Source organism: Bombus affinis, chromosome 12 (assembly GCF_024516045.1).
Source record: "Bombus affinis isolate iyBomAffi1 chromosome 12, iyBomAffi1.2, whole genome shotgun sequence".
NCBI lineage: Eukaryota > Metazoa > Arthropoda > Insecta > Hymenoptera > Apidae > Bombus > Bombus affinis.
Window position 1 is genome coordinate 11916374 of NC_066355.1, and position 24360 is coordinate 11940733.

The 24360-nt window shown below is 42.4% G+C and overlaps 2 long non-coding RNA genes across 3 annotated transcripts in view; one reads left to right on the forward strand and one right to left on the reverse strand.

The window, feature by feature from the left end:
• Positions 1-24360, forward strand: part of LOC126922864 (uncharacterized) — a 140330-nt gene that overhangs the window by 33461 nt on the left and 82509 nt on the right. The window lies entirely within an intron of this gene.
• On the reverse strand, positions 2794-23109 carry LOC126922865 (uncharacterized). Of its 2 annotated transcripts, none has more exons than XR_007712966.1 (3): positions 22314-23109; positions 3116-3305; positions 2794-3026 (listed from the first exon to the last, which is right to left on the reverse strand). It is a non-coding gene; the product is annotated as an uncharacterized LOC126922865 (long non-coding RNA). The 2 variants fall into 2 exon arrangements; XR_007712964.1 differs by lacking the exon at positions 22314-23109 and adding an exon at positions 20053-21124.

Sequence of the window (24360 nt, forward strand, 5' to 3'; positions counted from 1 at the left end):
GAAACTTTTTACGTTATAACGTGTATAATATATAAAGATACTTACGCTTAATATATTACACTTGGTAGACAGTATCGATAGTACGCTCGAGAAAAGTCATTTATTTACCGAGGGGCAACATTTTTTTGTTTAATATCTATATTACATTTACTGGCTCTATCGAGGCCTAACCTAACCAGCAAACCTAATAGCGTAGATATCGTGTACGTGTGGAGAACACTCGATAGCGTTTCCACTCCAGTTCCTTATTTTTCATGCCAGCAACTCGTATGGCTTCGTTCTTCTCAGTCTTCTGACTCTTCAAGTTCCTGTCAGGTTTTTAACCAGTTTTGTTGCAAATTTTTCAATCCGTTCTTTTACGTATTTTATTCTTAGATGTCTGATACGCGCTGTTATCGTTCCTAAGACCTTGCCGTCGGTATTAGCCGACCCTTGCCCCTACGGTTCTTTGGTTTTGTCCGCGTAGAAATTTCGTCGAACCTGTATCTCTCAATTTGTTTACGCTAGACGACGATCAGCCGTTCTCGACTCTTTCTCCGACTACTGAGAAAGTCTAATGTTAAAAATATACGGCTTTCGTAGATTCGCGCGATTACTAGAATATCGTTGGTTCGCGATCAAGTTTCTCAGTAAGTACAACTTGGACGAGTCTTGCTATACTCTGTCTCTTTCTCTCTCATTCTCTGTTATATCAGGGTGAATCTTTCACAGATCGAGAAAGTAAAAATTGTTAAATTTACCAATTCGATCGTTGGATAAGCTGATTGTAAATTACCGTTTTGTCATAATTCGCGCGAAACGACCGAATTCGATGCAAGGCATACGTATTAAGCAACTCGTAACTCACATGGGTCGCGTAACAATACAATTATGCATGTATTTAGTGCAGTCATCTCGATGTACGCGTCAACACTACTCAAGGATTTCCGGTGTTCGGTGTTCAACACCCGTAAATCCGTGCGTTTAAGCGTACAATCGACTACGTATATGCAAGTATGCACGTATCACCGAACTGTTGTACGAACTGTTGTTCGTCTTTGCAACACTTTTCCACTTAAAATCGCTCGATCGTTTAGTTGATCGCCTGATCGAGTTAGAAAATATTATTTTCATTGTAGGGACAAATATCGGGAAAGTTGGGCCAGAAGATATTTCTTACTGCGAAAGTGAGTTTAAAATTATTCTACTAAAAAAAAAAAAAAAATGGCAGCAGTTCCGTTTCGTCTCTGATACAGCGAGTAGCGAAATAATACGTCAGAGCGTAAAATTTGAGTATAATAGAATTATACGGACAGGATAAAGACGAGACTAGGAAAGTAAGTAGACGAGAAGGAAGCACGGATTTTCGACGTGGATCGCAGGTCTGTAATATCAAAGATAACTAGCGTGCAAGTCGCTTCATGGTTGGTTAAGGTCCTTCGAAAATGGGTGAACAGGACACGACTCGTAGCATCTTAAAGTCACGTGGGAAAAATACAGAAGGATAGATCGCGTAAGATTCTTCACGCCCCCTATTTCCTCCCGATGTTATCTCTCGATACAAGCAAATAATTCCACGGAAACGAACAAAAGCAAAATTATTTCCGTCGATGTATATTAAACGATCGACTCGTTGAACGTTTCTGGCTACGTGAATCTACTTTAGTTTACCCGATTCCTACGATTTTTCTTTCCAGAAAAAGGAAGGCGCTTTTTCTTTTTTCGTACGTTTACGTTGTTTATCATTTCGACTCATCGCTCGTCCCAAGCTATTCCATTATACAAGCTTTCTTACAATACGCGCATTAGCATTCGAAAGAGAACGTAACACTAAAGCGTCACGTATTTCTGTAGCTGGCCCGCAGAAAGTGGCAGAAAGTTGCATTTTCCGCGTTAGCCGAGATACGCAAAGCGAAGCTGAAGTTACTCTCGTAAATACACGTACGAACGTTGTTCTCGTTCGTTGTTACATACCTGCGTAAACACGGTCCGGTATATACGTTGGAACTTTAACGAGTTTCGAGCAGGAGGAGACGGACACGAGGAAGGAGGCGGAAGATTACCAGGATACATACGTAGGCCTTCTTTATTCTACGTATAATTTCACGTTTATCGACTCTTTCACGGTTTAGCACGTGCCAAACGCGAACATAGTTTCATAGCGTTTTCCTTGATTTACCAAAGTGTTTCGATTATACGTTCGAACGTTTTAGATATTTCTTAGATATTTCGAAAGGCAACGTACGAGAGGAAAAGGGTCGAGCTCGTTTCGCAAGAGCGTGGTAGCGAAACCTTATTCTTGGTAAATTTCTTAGAAAATCCTTATTCTTAGGAAAACGATTCCAGATTATACATATATATCTTTTTAGACACAGCGACGATTATAATCCATTTAGAAACGTTCGATCGTTTCATTGCCATATTTTTTCATCTTTTTTTTGAATCGATGGAAAGTATTTGCCGCTTCGTTCGACGATCGTCGACGTTCTTGGTTAACGCGTAAAAGCTAGTTTCCAGAGAACCGATTACGCCGATAGTTCTTTCTCTTCTCTCCGCATAGCTAATTTATTCATAGCTATCTATTTTATTTATTAGCTAATGCTTATAGCTTTCTCCTTCGAACAACCGCTATCTTTTTTTTTTTACCGGCGATCGTTGATCTCTGCGATCTTACGACCGCGAGTTTTGCATTTGACGCGTTAAAAAGTAAAAACTAAAGATTAATAAGATTCGACGACAATTCGAGAATCTATCTTATCAAAATTAATTATTAATATTATATAATATTATATAATTATTAATTATTATTAATTTATAGAATTAATTATTTTATTGAAAAATAAAAGTTGCAGGTGTATGATTAAGGAATATTCACCTGTATTCACCTTTTCGCGAAGTTATCCGTCAGGGGGTAGAGTAACTGACAAAGAAAAATTCTCGAGTCAGACGTCGCTGCTCGAAAATACGGGAAAGGCGAGATCAGTGGTGACTCATCGGATTATCTTTTTACCCCGGTGCCGATTGTCCTTATGGAAAATTTACGGGACCTTTTAGACGACATTCTCTATTGAGGTATTGTGCAGTCTGTTTGGAAAGTCGTTATTCCGACTCATTGTCGTTGAAATTTTGACCTCACCTGCGACCAAGGGGGAAAAGACCGCCGCCAGTGAGCAAGGTGCCTCATTCATGCCGAACAATCGGCTAGAATTTCTTCGTTCTTTCTTTTATTTTTCATCCTTCTCGCACTGCTTCGCTACCCCTCGTGTACGCTGTTAATCACCGGATCTCCGCAACACTAGGAGATCGGGAAACTGGATTTTCTTAACCTACGAAGACCAAATACCTATGCCTATAATGCGGAAGATAGTTATAATATAGATATCTTATATATTTTTACTTTTTCAACGTCTCTTACGTTAAATAATATACAATTTTCCGACGAAATTTCGTAAAAACGTCGAAACAGAAATAGATTTGCTTTTATAATACATAATTCCATCTTCTCTCGATACTGTGCGCACGAACAAGGAAAATTCACCTCATTTTCTAAATCGATTTACGCTATTCCAGATCGCCAAATCGTTTCGATCGACGCAACAAAAAAATATTTCTCCGATTTCGTCTTTTTTCCCTTCCCTTATAATCCTATATATTCATATATTATATGGACGCTCACACTTTGCAGTTGCCACACTTTTGCGGTAATTGTTCAGCTAGTTCAAACGGTATCGCGTTAGGAAGTTATCTATATCGGCTTCAGAATTCAGGCTTCGGTCTGAAAAACAATAATACCGCTTGCTCTGTCGATTTTGATACGATAAAATAGGAAAAAAAAAAAAAAACGAGCAGCATCACCCGTGTCCTTGACGCACTGCCGGCCTAAGTGAACATCGCACTGCTTCGTCAATTTACGATACAAGGGAAGCTCTTGCTTTTTCCTTTTCCACCTGTCTCACCGAACCTAGGAAAATGCCATCGACGAAAAGCGACAACCGAGTATTTCGAAACTTAGTTTATCGTCGTTTATATATTCCTATATAATTAGATATTTCGAGGGGCAAGGATTGAAATATAATCATTGAAATACTTTATTTAAAATGACGTCGAAGCTAGATAGAGGGATCGCGTGGCGTGGCGTGGCGTCGTAACGTCGGTACTTGAACGCGTTGTACCGAAAGACGATCTACCAGACAGAAGGAGATGATACCTCGTAGAGGTTCTTACATTTTTACCGACCCCATGCTGAGGAGCAAGTGCGGAGCACGCTGCACGCGGTCAAAAAAGCGAAGCAGGAGAACGAAAGAAGAAGGGTAGAGGGAAAGAAGGAACGAAAGAAAGAAAGAAAGAAAGAAAGAAAAAGAAGCGAAGGAGAAAAGAAAAGCTTGAAATTATTGGGGGAACGTTTTCTCGGTTCAGGGCGTGTCTCCTGCACGAGGGGCCGCTCACTTATCGCGTGGCTACGGCAAACGTATACTTTAAAGTTTAAAGAATACGAGGTGCAGGGCAATAAGACGAGATTTTGCACTTTTACGGCTGTCATAACGTTCCGACTGAGACGAAGTAGCGCGATGCTCCTCTCCGTCGTCCGATCGCTTCAGCTGGCTCACGCGTTGCGTAATGTAATTTTCGGCTAAACGACGATGCGTTCGGGTTTCTTCCACGGGATCATTCGACATCTTCTCGGATCGAATCTGTCACGAGCTCGTTCCCTTTGGTTTTCTCACCTTGAGAGATTTGTTTCTCCGATACCATACGAAAAATCCTAAAGATCGACACGATTAAACTCTCTTACTTTTAGATTTTTACTTTCGCAATGTTAATTAGTTATTTCGAAATCTTTACCCAACTAACGAATATTCGTGTTTCATTAGTAACAGCGATACCAGTGGTCTTTGCATTTTATATTTTCTTTGGTCTGGTCATGTTCCGAATGATCGTTGATACGTCTGGCTGACATCGCTCGTTTTAGGCTGCTTCCACACGCAGATACCGAGTTACGCTAATGGCGTACCGTGTGAATGCTGCCATTTGTTTTAACGTTTCGTCCGTGGTTTTCGTACGAAATGGTATGGTTCGCGAGCTACGCGAAACGAGCTGTCGCGGTACCGCGTTTCGCGAGAATCGTCGCGCGATCCTTTCCATTGGTGTACGCGTATCTCCGTGTGAAACCGGTCTTACCGCTCACGAATTACTTAGCCCGATATTGACGCGAAACGAAGTTAGATTTTACGTTACGTTTTCGTTTTGAAAGATATCATGTTCGTTAATAAAAGATTTAAAGTATGTAGATATAGTTATCTCTATACTTTTGTTTTATTATCAGCCTCTTTTCTTTTCGCAAAGTCACTCGTGTTTATACTCTATATCGCAATGTTACTGGAAAGTTGTCCGACCACTTTATTATCTTTCAATTTTTAATTTCATTCATTATCATGCTGCTAGTATTATCGTACTTGTTGTACTTTATGACTCGCAATCAGCATCGAGCAACTTTTGCAGCAATTAACGATCGCGAGCAACGATCAACCATTAACACTTTTTTCCCCGTAAGAGCGATATTCGAGTCTGCCTTCGGATGTAATACCGTGCCGTGTCGATAATATTCGCATAATAGAATACGAATATTCGTGTACGATCGAGACAATCGTGCTTCCATGCTCTTTAGGACGAGACGATTGAAAACGAATAGACAGAAATCATCGAGGGCTGTTGCAGGAATTTACGCGCGTTAAATTGCTTGCACGTTCGTATGGCGTAGCCTGTGTATTTACGCGGTTACTCGATGAATAATATTTATGTATAAGCTGTCTCGTACGTGACAGAAACGACGAAACGGCGCTTGCTTCGACGATCGCTTCGCGATAGTCGGCTCGATCGAATTTAGACGAGTATCGATGGAACGGAGGAGATTTTAGGCGATCGTATCCGCGTAATCGCCGTAGTAGGTTAACGAAACCTTACATCGGTATAAAACCAATCGTTTTTTACTTCCGATCATTTTCGACGATCGCATCGGCTGAAACAGATACGATTAAGATAAGGCGAGAGATTATCGCGTAATCAGGGATACTCCGATCGCGCTCGATTCTTTGCTCGATACGCCACGAATATCGTGGAAACATCGAAAATATATCTTAGCAAAAACCGAATTTTATTTGAAAAAAATTTAGCCAGATCGAAATTTCTATTTCCATCCTTTTTCCCTTTTTCGAACTCTCTTCTTTATCCTCGGTTTCAACACCGATGCAACGCTCTACACGTAGATATATATTTTCGAATGTAAAACAGCGTTCGTAGTCCGCTCGAATGGCTGGCTTAACGAGGGACTAACACAACATCATGGGATATTTTTTGGCTCCTCGACGTAGATAGGTCTCCGTTTGGATAATGCTAGGTCGGGCATTTGTTTTAGCAGGTCAGAAAGCATCTAGACCTGTCCGACAGGCTAGAAAAAAGACAGAGCGGCGAAAATAAGCATCCACCGCGCCGTTGTCTTTGTTGCACGATAGATCCGCTTCCTCTCGATAGATCCACGATAGATGCTCAAGACGTGGTCTGATCGTTAGGGGTTTTGATTTTCGCGGGCCAGCATCGTCGTAGCCGGACGAATACGCGTCGAGATGCGCTTTGCGCGACTGCCCGCGCACAGATCGTTCGTTGAGCCTCGTTTTACGCAATTTGCAATAGACGCGGAAAGGTTTGTGGTGCGTGGACGCGGTTCGGAAAACGCGCAGCTTTTGCGAACGATCGCAAATGAATCGACGATGATCGAGATTCGTCGAGGAAACGCTCGACGGAAGCGATAGCAATAATAGATTTTGCGCAACACGCGACATACCGCTATATACTAGATACGTATTTCCGTGATCCGTATGGAAAAATGATTTTTCTTGCCGTAGATTAAAAATGATCGGAGGTGTGATTCATTCGACGCAATTCGTTCGATGGACGTTGTACAGGATACCGTAGGATTAATTTCCATCGCGATCATCGCGATAATAGCCTACCGTAGGTATAGCGATACGCGAACGGAGAGCCGAGAGAAAAGAAGGAGAAATAATCGACGAGGATAATAAACGCGATAAAGCGTATAGATGCAGATAAAGCGTAGCTAGTACGGAGATGGAATATTCCATGGCGACGCGAAGCTATCCGAACGCGCGCTACCATGCTCGTGGTCATCGAGACGGGGAGATCGCTTTTCAGAAATGCTGGTCTGGTAATTGCTGCACAAACTCATGGTCGAAAATTCAACAAAGAATCGAGTATGGTCGGGTCTACGTGGCTTCCGAAGCCGTTTCCCTTTTTTCCTCTTCTACCCAAACAAAACTCTTTTACCTTACGTCGCGTCGCCTTCCTTTTGCGTTCGTGACTTCTCCCTGACCGAACAGTGTTCTCAACCGTTAACGTTCGAGCTGCTGCTCTCTCCAGGCTACCTTCCAGACTACCTTCCTCTCTTCTCTTCTCTACGCGACCGTTTTCTACATTCTAAACGATACCTATCGAACTGTACATTAAACGATCTGACTCTTCGAAAAATGGCCCAAGATATTCGGACATCGTAGTGTAGTGGTAGATTTATTCGGTATAGTATATATATATTTACTTGTCGCATCGCTACACAACTAAAATTTCGAAATAGGCACACGTTTAATTACGAGTGACTCGTAATTACGCAACTCATGCTCGAGCTGAATGAATTGCACAACGTAAATCATAAGTTTCCTGCGATGTAGCGGATAATTCAGAGCTACCGAATATTTATCGGAGTTCGGTTAACTCGGATAATTTAAGGAAGGGACTAGAAAATTTGGAAGCATACACATCTATTTACCGCTATAGTACATAGTGGTACATAGTATCGCTTACGAGCATGATACATAGATACATAAACATAAGTATATTTTAGCCGCGTAATTAGCCATGTTCGAATTATAATTCTCGGCTGCTGTACTTTCCCACGTATAAAAAGAAACGAGTATTCTTTCGGTACCTATTTTAGCCAGTAAATTTTGGCTTCCATTCAAGTTTCTAAATCGTTTTCGATATACCAGTGTCGAGCGTGTCTCTGTTAGGCAAGTTGTCCAAAATGAAACGTTCAACGCGAAACAAGTTTTACGATCACATCGTACATCTATTTGTTCGATCATCGACTCTGATCGATTTGTATTATTCGTTCGCGTACAAAAGAATGCATTTTAATCGAACAATCGCACGACGTAAACAATAAATAAGCATTTGCGATAGACATTGAAAAGATATGATTCGTGTGATCGTGTATCGTCAAACGACAATTGACACTTGTACAACAGAGATTATACGTTTGACGATCTATATATATATATATATGTACTCATAGAGTAAAATTTGCCAGTAAATGAAAAATGTCGTGCAAACTCGTTTATGAGAAGATTTAATCCGAAACGCCAAATAACGAATATGTATGTACATAGATCGTTCAAAGAATAACATCTGTTTGACGGGCTGATGTATAACAAATAAAAAATATAAATAGCCTTCCTAAATATACGTTCTACCGACAGTCGACAGAAACGGCTGTCAGGAGAAAAAATTTGAGCTCGGTGAAAAACGTCGGCGGTTTCCCAAAATACACGGTCTAAAGTCTAGATACTTACTTCAATTAAGAGTCGAGAAGCCTATGTAAAAAGTAAAACGGGGAAATTTTACAGTTTCTTAGATATTCTTCCTTTTGAAAACTTACGAAACGACTTGATAGGGAATATATACGAAAACGATGAAAAGCGAGAGCGATATGATATTGGACGCCGTACGATCGATCGATCGAGAAGAAAATTGGCGGGTAAAGCCGGTACGTTGTTATCTCGAGAAGGATGAATCGAGAACGACGGGAACAACGAGTAAGCGGCGTCATCGACAAGATTTTCGTTGCAATCTGCTAATTCGCGAGACTATACGCGTACCATAGGTAAGCGGCATTAACTATGCATGGCACGCAATTACGACGATTTACGTTATCACGTTACAAGGCAGTCGGGCGTGGCTGAATTACAAACTGTATCCGAAATGTTCGAACCACGCTCGTTACGTTCTCTTTGTACTCTTTCTAACCCTTTTAGCGTGCTTTAGATCAACGATCTAATTCTTTCGTCCGAAAGGAACGTCCGCCCTTCGAACGAATAAAGTAATCGAGCAAGCAGTCATCGACAGCGAAAAGAACAGGAGAATTTCTTGATACCAAACAGCAGGATTAATCGTTCGTATAATTGTAATTTCATGAAAACGCAATTGGTACGTACGTTGTACGTTGTGATCCTTCTATGGCTGGGCCTTTCTTTCACAAGTCTTTCCGATCGTTGTACGTTTGTATTAAACTCGAATTAGAAATGGTTACAATGGTTTGCTCGTATCGTCGTTAACTTTGCCGTGTTTAATCGCGCCTAGTTCGATATTTACGATATTTATTCCGAGAAGAGTGACGTTATATGGTCGATAATGGGGAAAAAGATCGAGAAAAACGAGAAGCCAGTAATTATTTTCGACGAAGGATACACCTACTAGGAAACCAATGTGCATGTAAATATTCGGTTCGTATATGTACTTTTTCATGCTATAACGTGATTAATTCTTCTCTCGCACGCCATTATGTGAGATTGCACAGCTTGCGAATGTTTACATAAGCCGTAAAATCGTCAAATCGTTAAGTCATACGTATCGTTAAGTGATATTGGTTTCGATTTAACTCGCGGCTTAACTCGTAAAAAATAATTGTGTAAATTCTGGAAAATCGGCCGATGAACCGTACGCGGTGCTCCAGTTTTTATTATATTTCATTTACGGTAAATCCATTCACTAGCTCCGAGTCGTGACTACGGTCGATCAGTCGCGATTAATCACTTTCACTTACTTGCCCATTATTATCTACTTGGGCATGTTGAACGATTCTCATTGACAACGTCCGAATACTACCGAAATACATGGCAGCTTACGTTTTAATTTACCGCGCAAGATATCGATCGATAATTTAAAGCGCTTTGCGTATACGATGAAATTGAAATTTTGACGATACGTTATTTAGCATATCGTCTATACATCGTATCTCAAAGGTGAATGTTTTCTATAGTAACCTACTGACTGACTTTTGACTTTCTGATTAGTTGCTGAAAAATCCTTCTTACAAATTATAACGAATGCGACGTAAGAAGCTGCCGTCCTGCTCGTTTCTCAACTGTTTGCTAGTGCGCGGCGGTAGAGTACAGCCAGTGAAGAAATTCCTCCCTGGAGAGAGAATCTCAGACACGCGCGAACAATATACGGCCGTGTTTTATTTCTCGATCGTATTTCTCAGGGATATGGTGCTTGATCTAAATACCGTTGTCTATTAAATTGCGACAAGTGGAGATTCCATCGCGTTTTGAGCAGGCTGGTTCTCTCATTTCTATGGAGCAGATGTTGCCGCTATTTCGGTTAGCGTTTCGCTTCGAGGGTGACGATTACGTTTCAATAGGACGCGAAGACCCGTGAGACGTCCACGTTGCTTCGTTACGACGACGTTATTTACGGCGAATCGTAACGAGTTACATCCAGAATCGATCCGTTGGCCAGCAGTTCCTGCGACACAAACCTAAACTCGTGTTGCGTTTACACCCTGCCGTGGTGCGAGTAATTTTAGCAGACGTAACGATTTCGGTAGACTCTCAACGGGTGAAATACGCCCGAGAAAGGGGAAAACGAGGCGACGCGACCGATTCACCGAATGGAATTGCCTTCTTTCATCCTTTTCCATCGCTTCTCGTACACGAGTACTCAAGTCGCGAAACACGGAACGCGTAAAAATATGTCCGTCGGTGGAACAAACCGCTCGAAAGATTTCTCTTATTGATAAATCAAAATAAATAAAAATGTCCTACCGTAAATAGATACGCATATCGGTGCACGTAGAAATCCGCTCTGAAAGTTTATTCTCGAAACTCTTAGCAACGTTCGTACCGATCTATGGATTAAAATTAAAAGTCAAATCGAGCAAATCGTTCTTTTTGATCGGAGAAAAGATGGAAAAGATGCGAAGAAAAAAGGAATCGCCAGTGGCAAGGTTAAGGACCTGCCCGACCGCGATTAAGACGAAGTAGACCAGAGGGCAGACCGACCCTGTACTCGCGTTCATTGGCGAACAAAAGAGAATCCGTTTTGCTGGTCGAGCATTCGCGAGCGATATACGTACCTGTGCGAGCATACGTACGCGTGGCAAGCGCATCACGTGCGTGGTGTGCGTACGTACAAGTAACTTAGTTGCTTACTTACGTTGGCTGTGCATACACGCACGTGATCCGCCACCACGTGGCTTCAGCACCGTCATCGACGAACAATCAAGCGGAGAGAGCAATCCGTTTGACGATGATCGTTCCGAAACGGAATCGTTATATATCCACATTTTACGCTCTACGGTAAACCTTTTGTGGATGCTGACAACTTCGTAGTACAACGAACGTAGTTCAACGTAGTTTCGCTCTCCTCGTATTTTACCTTTTCTCTCTCTCTCTCCCCCTCTCTTCCATAAATCATCTCTTCTTCCATCGAGATTTGTACTTGTATTTATTTGCACTTGTGTGTATATATATATATATATATATGATTTGTATATATGCGCGTTTCTAATCTCAATTTGCTCCTTTTAATTTTTATTTGTACGAAGGCGATAAACGAAACATTAAAACAAACGGCGACGTTCACACGGTACGCAGCTCCCGATACGAGTATCTCCGTGTGAAACCGGCTTTAGTTTACCATGTCGTACGCATACGTTAAACGATTTCTATTTTCGTAACGCTTGCGTAATTTGCATCGAATACTATTGTAAAAATGAAACATTCTTCGAGCTCGATTCTTTGTTATCTACGTGTGTAGATATATGCTGCGAGATTGTACACCGTACACGTATACAAGGGTGGTAGCTACGAGGCCTATTTCTACGATCGAACGTAGCGAATTACTAATCGATAGATCTTGAATTCTCTTTGGTAAAGTAACGATACGCATAAAATAAATATACTCGCATTTCGAAAGGATACAAAACGTACGAGATTTATCGATCGTCAGCTTCGTTTCTGCTAACTGTTGGTTTCCGCTTGCGTAAACCGAATCCTGTTTACGCGAACACAATCGCGAAGATGTCAGCGAAAGCTACATGACGCGAAAGTGCGAACGTGTGACACGCAAATTCGACGCCGCGTCGAACAAATTCAACGATATCGTATATCCATCGTTCGCTGACTAAGCCAAGATAATTTTTGTTATGCAAAAAACGTAATGGTCGCCGTAGTCGTCGTCTTCGTCGTGCGACAAAATTAGTTAATCTTCCTATCGCTTTCGAATTCTCTTTTCTTATACGAAGCTTTGATATTTTTGATATTTTTTAATCTACGATTCGTAAGTGAGGCGAACGAATGGGAAAAAACGAACGAATGTCCGGAGATGTCGCTAAACATCGATCGAGTGCATTGTTAACGAAATGGTATAGGTCGTAAACACCGTGATAAGGATTTTTCATTCGTTAAATAAAGAAACGGCTGATAAGTAGGTTGCAACGCGATTTTACATTAAAAAATATAACGATGATTACTTATCGAGAGGCGAGTTGTTAAAAACTGCTCTTCGCATCTTACGTTTATGTTGTGTCTCCGACGTACAGCTAAACAAGATAATTTAAAGGACACGTGATACGTGCCCCAATATTTTTATTAAATAAAGGTTAGGTACGATAAAAAGAATTGACAAATTACGTCAGAGAATTTTTCTCTCCGCTACATCATATTCGATAAAGCGCGTCTCTAACTTTCTACAATTTTCTATTAGTTATTTATTATTTCGACGATACTCGATACTCTGAACGATAACTGGTTGATTTCGCAACTCAAACTTTCGTTGCAAGAGGAGAACCTTTTTCCTTTTTATAACGACAAAAGTCTTTCGCGTGTACCAGACGTACGTATATAAATAGCACGATGTAACGTTTTTTTCAGATTCGTAAAACGGAACTAAAGGCGCGCCAAAATTTCATCTATCGTACCTATCGTACGGTAGATTCATTTTCACGTTCTATGCGCGATGTTAAACAATCTTCGTAAAAGATCTTTGTAAAAAAAGTCGATGTAACCGAAGGTTAAAAAAAATCAAGAGGAAATAGTAAACGAAAGTGAACTGGAAACGCGTATCTCTGTGAATCTCTGTAAATCTCTGTAAATCTATGATAGATAGGACGCGATTTGGCGAGAGCCGAAACGGCCGTTCTCGAGTCTCACGGAAGAGGATATCGCCATCGACCTTCGTGTTTCCTCGACTCGAACTCGGCGAGAAATCGCGCTTGACAATTTACTCGGCGGAAATTTGCCATATCGTGTTCCGGGATGGACGAAGATCCAGCTCGTTCGAAGGCTTCGACTTTATCAAAGGGCAAACAGGGCCCATCGAGCAGCGAGCTCGACCGGTTGGAGAACGTCACCAGAAATGCACAAACGGCCCGTTGTTTCTCCTCTCCTCTCGCCATCCCTTTACGGCCGGCCTGGATCGCGTAAAAAACGCTCATGAATATCCTTCTTTCATGCTAACGGATACGGAAATAAAGTAAAAAGCGGGAGAACCGTTCAAACGGTCGAGTCGCGGCGAATCGATCTTTCGGGGAAGAGGAATCGACGTGGATTGGCGCGATCGCGATTACCGCCCTCTTCGAAATCGTGCGCGTCCGATGAGGTTTACTGCCAAAAAACGCGTTGTCGCGCCGTTCTTCCAACTGCGAACGTTATCGAACGAAATTACATGGCCGAATCTGCCTATAGGTTTATCGGTTTATCGGTTTATCGGTTTATCGGTTTATCAATTTATCGGTTTATCGGAATTCCCGCGTGGTTCTATCGTTTATGGGGAACGGTCGCGTCATCGGTGGTTGTTACGTAAAGTGGGATACTCTTCGAAGAGTGTATGCGGCGTACCTAATACTTACATACGATACAGCTTGTTTGCACAAGTAATTGCAGTATGAATGACAAGCGTCCTTGTCATAGATAAATTTTTACGTATTGTTTCGTTGTGGAGGACGCGCACGGACTATACCGCGTATTTGAATTAACTATGTCGTTATTCCTTTATACGTATTCGATACGCGTATATAATTCGACGATTATTAACGATTATCGTACAATTTGACGAGTATACTTGGAGAGTTTTAGTCGTATAGATGGATAATTTTCTATGAACGATAACAAACGGACTTGAAACGGTTCGATATCCGAATACGGAAAGATAGGACGTCTATCGCGCGTCTATCGTTCGTTTTTGAATAGCGTAGGGAAAATCAAGGTAGGTAAATGTAGCGTGACTAGCGGCGATGGCCGAACTTCGAACAGGCTGACGACACGGTTTTCTCGGTACGCAACCTCGGGGACCTCCTGGGTTCCGTTTGGTCATTTGCTCGCAACCGCGTCGATGTCAAGGAACTTTCGCGAATATGCTCGACCGGCGTAACGCGCGCATTTCCATCGGCTTCTCTTCCTCGCCCTCCGCCCCCGCGATTCACGACCCAACGTAGTCCGTCGAAGAACCCGTCACTTTTTCCAACGACTGTACGCTTCTTGGAATTACACGGATCTCGTACGAACGCTGACTGTATGGTTGAGCGCGCGTGTGTGCGCGCATATGCTCGCGCCTGTAAGAGCACGCGTGTGTGCCTGGACCATTGGTTATCTTCGACAGTGGTTCCCAATTTAACGATAGGCAGCTTCCTCTTTGTCCGTTCGTTGGACGCCCGTTTTTCTTTCTCCTCCGTTCCTTCTCAGATCCTCGATGGCCCGTTCGCCGTTTTCTTTTTCTCCTATTCGCTCGGTCCGACTCGCTTCTTACCCTAACGTCGATCGAACGGCTCGCTCGCTTTTTGCCCGATTTACAGTTCCTGGTGTGTATTTTCGACCGAAATTTTCATTCCTTCGTGCTCCATTTGCTTTCCGACCGGCGGCGGTTGTCTTCGGATCGTACGTTCGGTTTACGCATTTTTCGAATTTTCTTCCTTGCTTTTTGCTTCGGCCGCGGTTTCGCATTTATCGAGTCGTTCGAGTTCGTATCGTGGACAGCGTCGTGCGCAGAGGAGAAATTTTTCTAACAGGTTTCCAGCGTGATCGTCGATTACACAACGAAGAAGGACTTTTTACGCCCTCCTTATGAAATATGACAACGAATATCGTATTACCAATAGAATTACCAGAGTGGATATTTTGCATGCGCTTTTTATCTATCTATCTATAACGAATCTAATCGAAGCGCACTCGATTATGGTAAAATGTACAACAACGATGTCGCATCTCAAAAAGTATAATTTATTCCAGCGTTGTATGTTATCATTGTTCAGGGTGAAACAAATTCGACGCAATTCGAACGCTATAACGATTTTATGAGCGCAATTGTTATTAAAATGCTTCGATCTGATTAAACGTTCGAACGTTTCTAAAATCATTTAGAAATTAAGTAAAATTCGCAGCAGCAGCAGCAGCAGCAGCAGCAGCAGCAGTAGCTAAATCTCAACTGAAAGCCACTTTACTATCGTCTGCGTTCGTGTATTTCCTTTGTTCTACTCGTACTATCAGAGGAAAGGGGTAGAGGCGTTCTCTCGGTCTCCCAATATGGCGCCTCGTTCTGCCGCTTTAGTTATACGGTATCGACGATAAGAAGGCACGTCTCGAGCAACGTCGAGCACCTTTACGTAGACGAAATCGACCCACTGATCGTGTTCCAAGCCTGTTCGAACCATTCATCGTCTAACTGCGCTTTCAATTTTTCCCCGATCGATCCACTACGCGTTCGCTGCAAATTCGCTACCATTATTTTCAACCAAAGGATCGCCTAACTTTATTATTCGTCGGCTAATTATCGTGTAAGACGATCGCGCTATTTAAAAGCATGTTTGTACGCTTTCAAAATTTCAACGCACTTTCCACGCCCATTCTACGGCTGGACGATCCGTTTACTCACGGTTAGATCAGGCTTAGATACACCGCTCGTAAGTACAACTTTCGTTGGTTCGTTAGTCGAAATCGGCGAGAAAATCCTCTAGCTAGCTTATAAAGCTCGGTTAAATTTAATCGCAGTACGCGTTACGAACGAAACGAAATACGTACAACTTGGGGCAAAGGTTCCGGCGTTTCCTGTCGGCAAAGATAATCTCATCTCGACTCTGACCGGCATCGCGTCACGAGCTACAGTCTCCGGGAGTCGATGATAAGTATCCTACATTTGAATTTCTAACCCACGATCATAATACTTTCGTCCCTTTCTCGGCCCCCTGTTAGAAAGTGCGTTACGCGCTTGATTTATGCGTCGGTGGTTATCTACGCGCGGCAAAGAGCAGGCAACCAGCCCTATTTTGCCGTATGTTGCGACAAAAAACGAAATTGTCTTTAACCCGACGATGCTTTATGCTTTGAAATTCCTTAACGTACCGCGTATGCTTATTACGAGATTCGGTTATCCAAAGTTACGTATTTCGTTATTCGTCTCTCCCTTTATTCTTTCTTCCGTTATTCGTAAGACCATAGACCGTGGATACGTATTACACGCGTATTAGCAAATCGAAGGAACAAGAGGTGAAATTCTCGTAAAGACGAGTTACGAAAGCACGTCGCTAATTAAACGCTGCTAGTTAATATTCGTGTACTTGAAAAATATTCAAACTTACTTATCTTCTTCCAGTATCGTGCAAACTATCAAATACATGGACAAAAAGTATCAGTTGTTGCGGTATTTTACGCTGTTGTGAAAAATACTTTTCCTAGGCTGTGCATTACTCGAGGGACACTGCGATTAAATAAACTTTCTTCTACGCGCGTTTGGCCGCATCGTTTCGTTAGCCAGTGGCTATCGCGAGATGGCAAGTGGCAAGTTAATGAATTTTTGCAAGGAAAAAGAAGATGGCCCCGTGGTCTCGTTCGCGATCGACCCTTTTCCCACGATTCTTACCATTTCTACCGATGTCGCGGTTCTATTCGCGGTTCTATTCAAAGAAATTGGCCGGTAAATATTCGGTAACCACGTGGCGCTATCACATCGACTCGAAACAATTTCTTCCTCGTATCATAATCAACGTGTACGGATAATTACGGTAACCGTAAATTTCCTACAAGTCGGAATATCGATCAACTTGTGTCGATCGTTCCGTTTGCGTACGTATCTATTAATACTATTATCGTTTGATTTGTCCAATTTAAAATCAATTGGCACGATATCTAAGCCCAGCGATAACAATTCACTTGGCAAAACACGCTCGACGATTAACGTCGTTCGAATATCCCGTACCGTCGTTGATCATTGGAAGCGATTGAAATTCGCGATATCGAGATTATCGTTCGAGCGGACAGTGGAGAAAGCGGATGAGATTAATCGGGTTCGATTTGGTTAAACGTTCGTAAAAGGGGAAGATTTAACGGTGTTGTGTCAAATCGTTTTCGTTCGCTGCGTTATTTTTGAGCGAGCGCATTTGAAATTCAAACTTCCGGCGCGGCGGAGATCGGCGATCGGCGATCGCCGATGCCAATTAAATCGAGGCGGCAACAGGACGTTGAACCCCTTACGAAAGAAATTGTAGGAACGCGTATGCGGAATAGCTTTGCATTTCGAGCGGGTCGCATACGGTTGACTCAATTTTCCTCGGCTTTAACTGAATTTCGTACGTCGTCGTTATATCTATTCAGGTGAATCCATTGGTCCCCGATAGTATCGTTGTCCTCTGCGACACCGTCCAGCCGCCTCTGGCCGATAAAACGGTCTCTTTATTCTTTATTCGATCGATTTATATTCGGTCGGTTAATTCCACATACGTATTAGGATTTCGTCACCGTCTTTTTCCGTACGCAGGCAAATTTCTCCGTTTCTAACGTGTTCCGAGAATGGAAAAGTCGCCTTTCGTTATCACGCGACCGTACCCCGCGCCTCCACAGGGATAAAAATAGGTCGCTCGAAACGTTAGTTATCGACATAACGCTGGAGGCTCGTTGTTACATTCCTCGCTCATCTAATTGTTACGCGTTCAATAACCGAACAATAAAATCACTGTTCGATAAGACGCTAACCGCTAGCTTTCTTTTACTAATTATCCATTATCGTGCAGTCGAGGGAACTGGCTGTATTTTCTTACATTCGCAAAAGCATTCAACGTGCACTGGATGCGCGTAAAAGATGCCATTGTCATTCTTCCTTTTCCAAGTTGGCCATCTCATCTTCCACGGGGTTATCTCGGTTTTTTCGAGGTTATCGTGAAATTAATTTAAATATAATACGAACGTAAGCACGTCGATAATGCGGTAAATAATACCGGCTATGCTGTCCATCGGCGTAGGTTATAATTATATGCACTCGATAAAACGATGCCCTCTCATCGTCAGATGAATCGACCGAGCCAATTTTGTCCCCGTTCGAGTCAAGTGTTTGCGTTATCGTTCGTGACTCGGCAAAGGGAAGATAAGCTCATGATAATGCGTGGAGTTGTGTTTTGAAAAAACAAAAAAAAAAAAAAAAAAAAGAAAAAAAGAAAAAGAAGAGAATCCGAGAAAGAACACGAACCGAGGGATGATAGTAAACGCAGTATAAAATCATATTCGTTGATTTAATTCGTACAACGATCGTGCAATCGAAATCGTGTACGTGTTAGACGCTTTCATAATCGGTACACGACGAGAAAAATGTCGTTCGAAGAGCAAAGTATTTTACTGGATAGTTAACGCTGGTTAATATCAATTGCGAAACGTTCGAGTAAGTAAGTAGAGAATCACCGAATGACAGAGAAAAAGTGGGAAAAGTGCAGCGTTACTCTCTAGTACAGATAAGCTCGGCAACAATCCATAAACGAAAACAGACTTTCGTGATAAGTGTCGAACGAAATAAAAGGAAAGGGTTACGTACCGATAACTTTTAACCGAATCGGAGAAAAAATTAGTTGTTCTTATCGTGCCTCGCTCGCGTCAATCCCTCTTATCTTCGTCGAACGATGTTGTACGCGGATCTAGGAATCGCGAGCGATTCAGGATGCTATTATCGAGCGTTTATATTCGTACGAGTAAGTCGATTCAAGGGTTCGTCGTTATCAGGCTCCGTAAGCTCGTCGACGCGCGTTTCGTTGATCGTTGGTCGTTGGTCCATCGGTGCTCTACGGCTGAGCGCACGATCGGTATTTTTCTCCAAAATCTTTCGCTCTTTTCTGGCTACGTTTATCTCGTTATCGGAAACAGTTAGAAATTTTGTCTGCTTCCCTCGCCGTCCTGTCGCGTAACGGTCGTTCTCAGATTTATCCCTTCTCATCGAGTCGCCTATTTAATCGCCGATCGAAATCTTTGGTCGCTAGTGTACGCGTTTGCGAACTAAAATATCTTTCTTTATTTATCGTTCGCATCTAATACGTAAATACAACAAAGATCCGCTTATTTGTTGATAATCGAATGGAATAGAATAGAATAAAACCGTTGTTCTGTCGCTGATAAAGGGATACGCTGGTACGATCAAAACTTCAACGTTGCTCTTTATCCACGATGATTACGTGGAATTTATTGGTATAAATAGATGTTGTTTTCATTTTTGTAAACCGATTAATTCGCGTGAATCGAGTGACTTGGTCGGACGCGTTAATCACTGTTATTATGTTTCATTTCCATCTCTTCGATCTCTATCGACTCGATAAAAAGTGATTGTGAAACGCAATTCGTTTCATGACACGCTGTAATTCGACTCAAAAATGTTTAACACGGTACGTTGCTGCTTTTTCTTATCGCCACGTACGATCGTTTCTTTCGTTACAAAGACGCGCGATAGTTATTCGCAAACGAATATTTTAAAAGAGAAAATGGTAAAAAAGGACAATGTGGCCAATTCCAGCAGCTAGATCGAAAAGGAGTAGACTTTAGATCCTATTTCAGACGACCTGACGCGCGAAGAATCTCGAGCGTTCAAACGATACTTTCTACACATATTGCAACCTAATACCTATTACGTATTAGCGTAGGGACAAACGTAAACGTTTACGTTAAACGTAGTTTATAGTATATTCAATTAATATAGTATATCTACCATATATTTATATATCGTCGTGGCTGTCTTTGCGATATCGTTCTTTCCTCGAACGCATGCTCGATGCGTTATACACTGTATAGCTCGTATGGAGAGGAATCGTCGGTGGAAAATTCTAGTGACCCTACCAACGAACGAATAAAAGTGGAGAACAACTCGTGTACAGCGCATATACGAGCGGCACAATGATTTTCTCTTGATTCAATCGAGAGAAACGACGATTGGGCAGGCGCGGCTCGAAAAGCAAATGGACGACTGATAATTTCGGTCGTGCGAGTGACGTCATAACAGACGGCAACGAGGGTTGGTACATTATGACAAGAAGGGACCATTTGACCCCACTCATTGTTTCTAATCCCACAATAAATTGAAGCAGCTGTACCGGCAATTGATACAAATTTACGTACAGTCCGAGGCATAAGGCGTCGATCTTACCGCATAGGACTCCTCTTTGCTCCGCAAAGCGCCGGATCGCTTCGTTGGGCGATCGTTTTTCAAACGTACGCGTCTTTCATAGAAGAACCGGGAGTCTCGACCTCATCTCCAACGTGAAAAAAGAATTTCTCGTTTTACATTGCAGCGACGCGTGACCATCGGGGTCTTGGTTCCACGTTGATTAGAAACTTCTTCGCTCGCGAGAGAGTGGTCGTTCGAAATTCTAGACATTTTTTAACGGTTCACCATCCCTCCTGCGTACCTATTCGAGTGAGAGAGAGAGAGAGAGAGAGAGAGAGATCCCGAGGAGTAAACCACGTCACGCCACGCCACGCCACGCCACGCCACGCCACGTCACCAACACACGCGTAACGACAATGGACATTACATATGCAGGAGACGGAATGTCGCGCTGCATTCACGGCATTGCATTTTCTTCTCCCTTTTTCGCTTCCTTTTTCGACTATACCAAACAACCTGTACACGACTTTTTACGCGTTCTTCGCGTTTGATTTATATTCCGCGCGTGGGAACATTGTTCGCGCGTCTCCATGTATCAGTAGCCGTAACAGGCATATTTGTCCCTTCTGTCTGGCAATATTTTATAATTACCATTAAGGAATTTAAGTAGATCGTTTATTACGATGCCGTGCTGCTTTCGACGGTTACATACGGAAAACGTCCGAAATTAATTAGCCAGAGGTCTCGCGCGCTTTCGAATCAACGGTTTGCTTTATGTACATTGCTCGACCTTCGACAAAATATCGAGTTTACGTATTTTCGTAACTTCGTTATACACGTTCTCGACGAGATAAGTGCAGATATCCGAGATTAAGCCGAAGGGATGTACAAAAGGGACGTTATGTATTCAGAAAGGCAGTCTGGCTCGTAGGACGTAGGACGTAGGAAGTCTGCTACGTGACGACGATGTCAACTCGCGGTAAAGAAACGGTAGATAATAATAAAAAGGTAGAGAAGCGGCTAGAGTGAAATGGAAGGCGAGAAAGAGGGCGCATAAACGATCGTTTCGGATCTTTGCCTCTCGCGTATACAATCTCTATTGTTGCCAGCTATATACCTAAGTACATAGAACGTTGCTCGCATGCCCGAACAGAGCAACACTTTCTCGTCGTGTTAAACTTTTACAAATGTTTTTCGATTCCTGTTTCCATTTATTTCAGCTGCCAAGTGTTTTACTCGGCATATTATTCTCTTACTTTGTTTACCTAATTTTATTAACTATCAAGTATCAATGATAGACACCGGTTCCTATCGATAATTTTACCTCTACGAGTTCATGGAAATTCTAGACAGCAATGGATTGTGCGTCTGCTGACGTGAATTTCGCGAAACGAAAGCGTCAGCGCTGCCACGTTTTCCACTTCCAACAGCAGAATCGCGTTATCGGAGCGTTCCTAGTATACTTTCATAGCAAATAAGATCTCGGCGACGAAAAACTCGTATTCTTGAAAATCGCGAGCCGAGTGACGCTTGCTGCGCTAGCACGCACAGCCTCTTTTATCACTGCAGCCTGTCATCGTGTGAAACGGCTCCGATTCACCTTCTCTTTTTACGACGCGAGCGCGACGAACGCACGTCGTAATACGAATATTCTAATATTCGGTTAAAAGCATCGTCTACGTTGCATTTCTTCTACGTTTGCGCAATTAACGATCATTAAACGTTATTAAGATCATCGAAGCGTGCATTTTGCAAGAATACGAGTTTCAATCGCGTATTTGCGTTTCGCCTAGATAAGCGTATACATAAATAAGCATTAATAATTCGCTGCTATATGCATTCGCAGATATGGCACAGATACATACGCGACCTCGCGTACATCAATGCGTAGCCATTATTCGCGGTCGTCACGCTGTTGTCCTTTATTACAAAACGTAGCGACCGACTAGACCAGAGTGGAGAAATTTGTATCGTCGTGTAAATGTTTAATCAGGATCGTCAGCCAGCCGGATACCATAAATCGAAGACGTTCTCGTTACGTAATAGGTTTTCAGACAGGATCTGCCGTTTATGTAAATAAAATATTCGCCATACGATCGTTTCGTATTTACCTCGCAGCGATTTTTAAATAAACGCGTTGCTTTATTTATCAACTACGAGCCGGATAAAACGATAAATCGAAACACCGCGTTAGTTCATCGAGTTAGAACTCAGGCAAGGAACCGGCGGATCGCGAGCAAGCGCCTCGATTCATTCGTCGACTTACGCATAGACACGTTTACTCGGTACATGCGAATGGACACGTACATACATAGGTATATCCGTTACATATTAAGTACATCGTACATAAGACGTTCTTTCGACGCTTACTCCTTTTCAAGGTGACGCTTTGCCCATTCACACGTACAGCCTTTCTTATCTCTCTGTCTGTACACACGTTCATGTATACTTAGATAGAGACGCCGTCGAACCACAAATTAAGTCTGCTGTGTGAGTACGTTACCGACACGTCACCGTGCGTGTTCGGTCTTTGAGACGGGTCTGTAGGTACAGTCCATGATAAAACTTTACATTCCTCCGCGGTCGAAGCAAGATGATGCGACTTTTTTTCACGCGAACCGGAGATAGAACCTGACCTATCCGAATGCCATTCGGCGGGGAAAGACGATCCCGTGGCCAGCTAATACCTACTTACCGTTTGATTTATGGCTAGTAACTATAATATAATGATAAAAAAACGGGCGTCTATTCGTACCATTTGATTACTCGCAACGAGCACTCGACCGTATTGTTTCTTTCCGTTTAATCGTAATACCACGGCTACCAAATCGTTTGGAAAGGTTTCTTAGTTTCCACGATTAATACAAATACGCGGATACATTTTCGATAGGGCGCCAATCGAAAAATCGTCGTCTAGAAAAGGAACGCGACGAGGCGCAACCTATACACATTTTTTTCGTGCGAGGTAGTTTTCGCGAAACTCGCATTTATATTCTTAAACGAGACATCCTGCGTGTTCAGTGGCGGATACAGACGGTTGTCGTGGAAGCCGCGTGGCAAAGGCGAAAGACGAGATGGAATGGAACCCATTCGGTATAGTTCACGCGGAGAATGCCACTCGTAGAGACTGCAAACTACGATGGGTACGCACTGACAGCGAAAGTTTCGCTTCTTTCTCTTCTCCTTTTTCGACTCGTACGAGGACGCGTCATAAATGGTAATTGATATTTTTCTTGGTGACTGGAGGCTATGGAAAGAATCAAGATCGTCGAAAAGAAAACACGATGTTTGATTTATCAGCTCTTTCGTTGAAATTTTTCACTGTATCGATATCAAATATCGCGTTCAGGATTTTAATTCTTCCGCATTGTTTACGAAGATAATCATTCGTTGAACCAATAATATTTTCTCAATCGATGGAATTTTTTACAAAAGTAAATAAGAGAATCGATCGGTTCTAATCAGTCATTGATACATATTTACAAATAATCAGTCGTTTTATAGTACGAGGACCGAATGGGACAGTAAACACTTGCGATAACAGTTTATCAAGGAAAATCGTCATACCGCAAACAGTAGCGTATCTCGATCGATATTATTTCATCGCTCGCTGGTATTAATGGAGCGGTAACGTAACTCGATACCTATAGATAACCAACTACTATACGCGAGTACTCGCTTCGGTAAGAATTTCGTTGCCGTGAATAGTTTATCGAATAGGAAAAAGCTCGTTCGTTGCTTGTTCCATTCAACGACGATTCTTATACCTATTTTTTCGCAAATTTTTGAACAATCGCTCGCTCGCGACGAATTCGAGGTTATTTCACGACGTCGGTATTCAAATTATCTTCGAGTTTCCGCGTAAATCGTATCGCGTCGCAGGTTCCAGAAGGCGACGAACGAAGCATATTT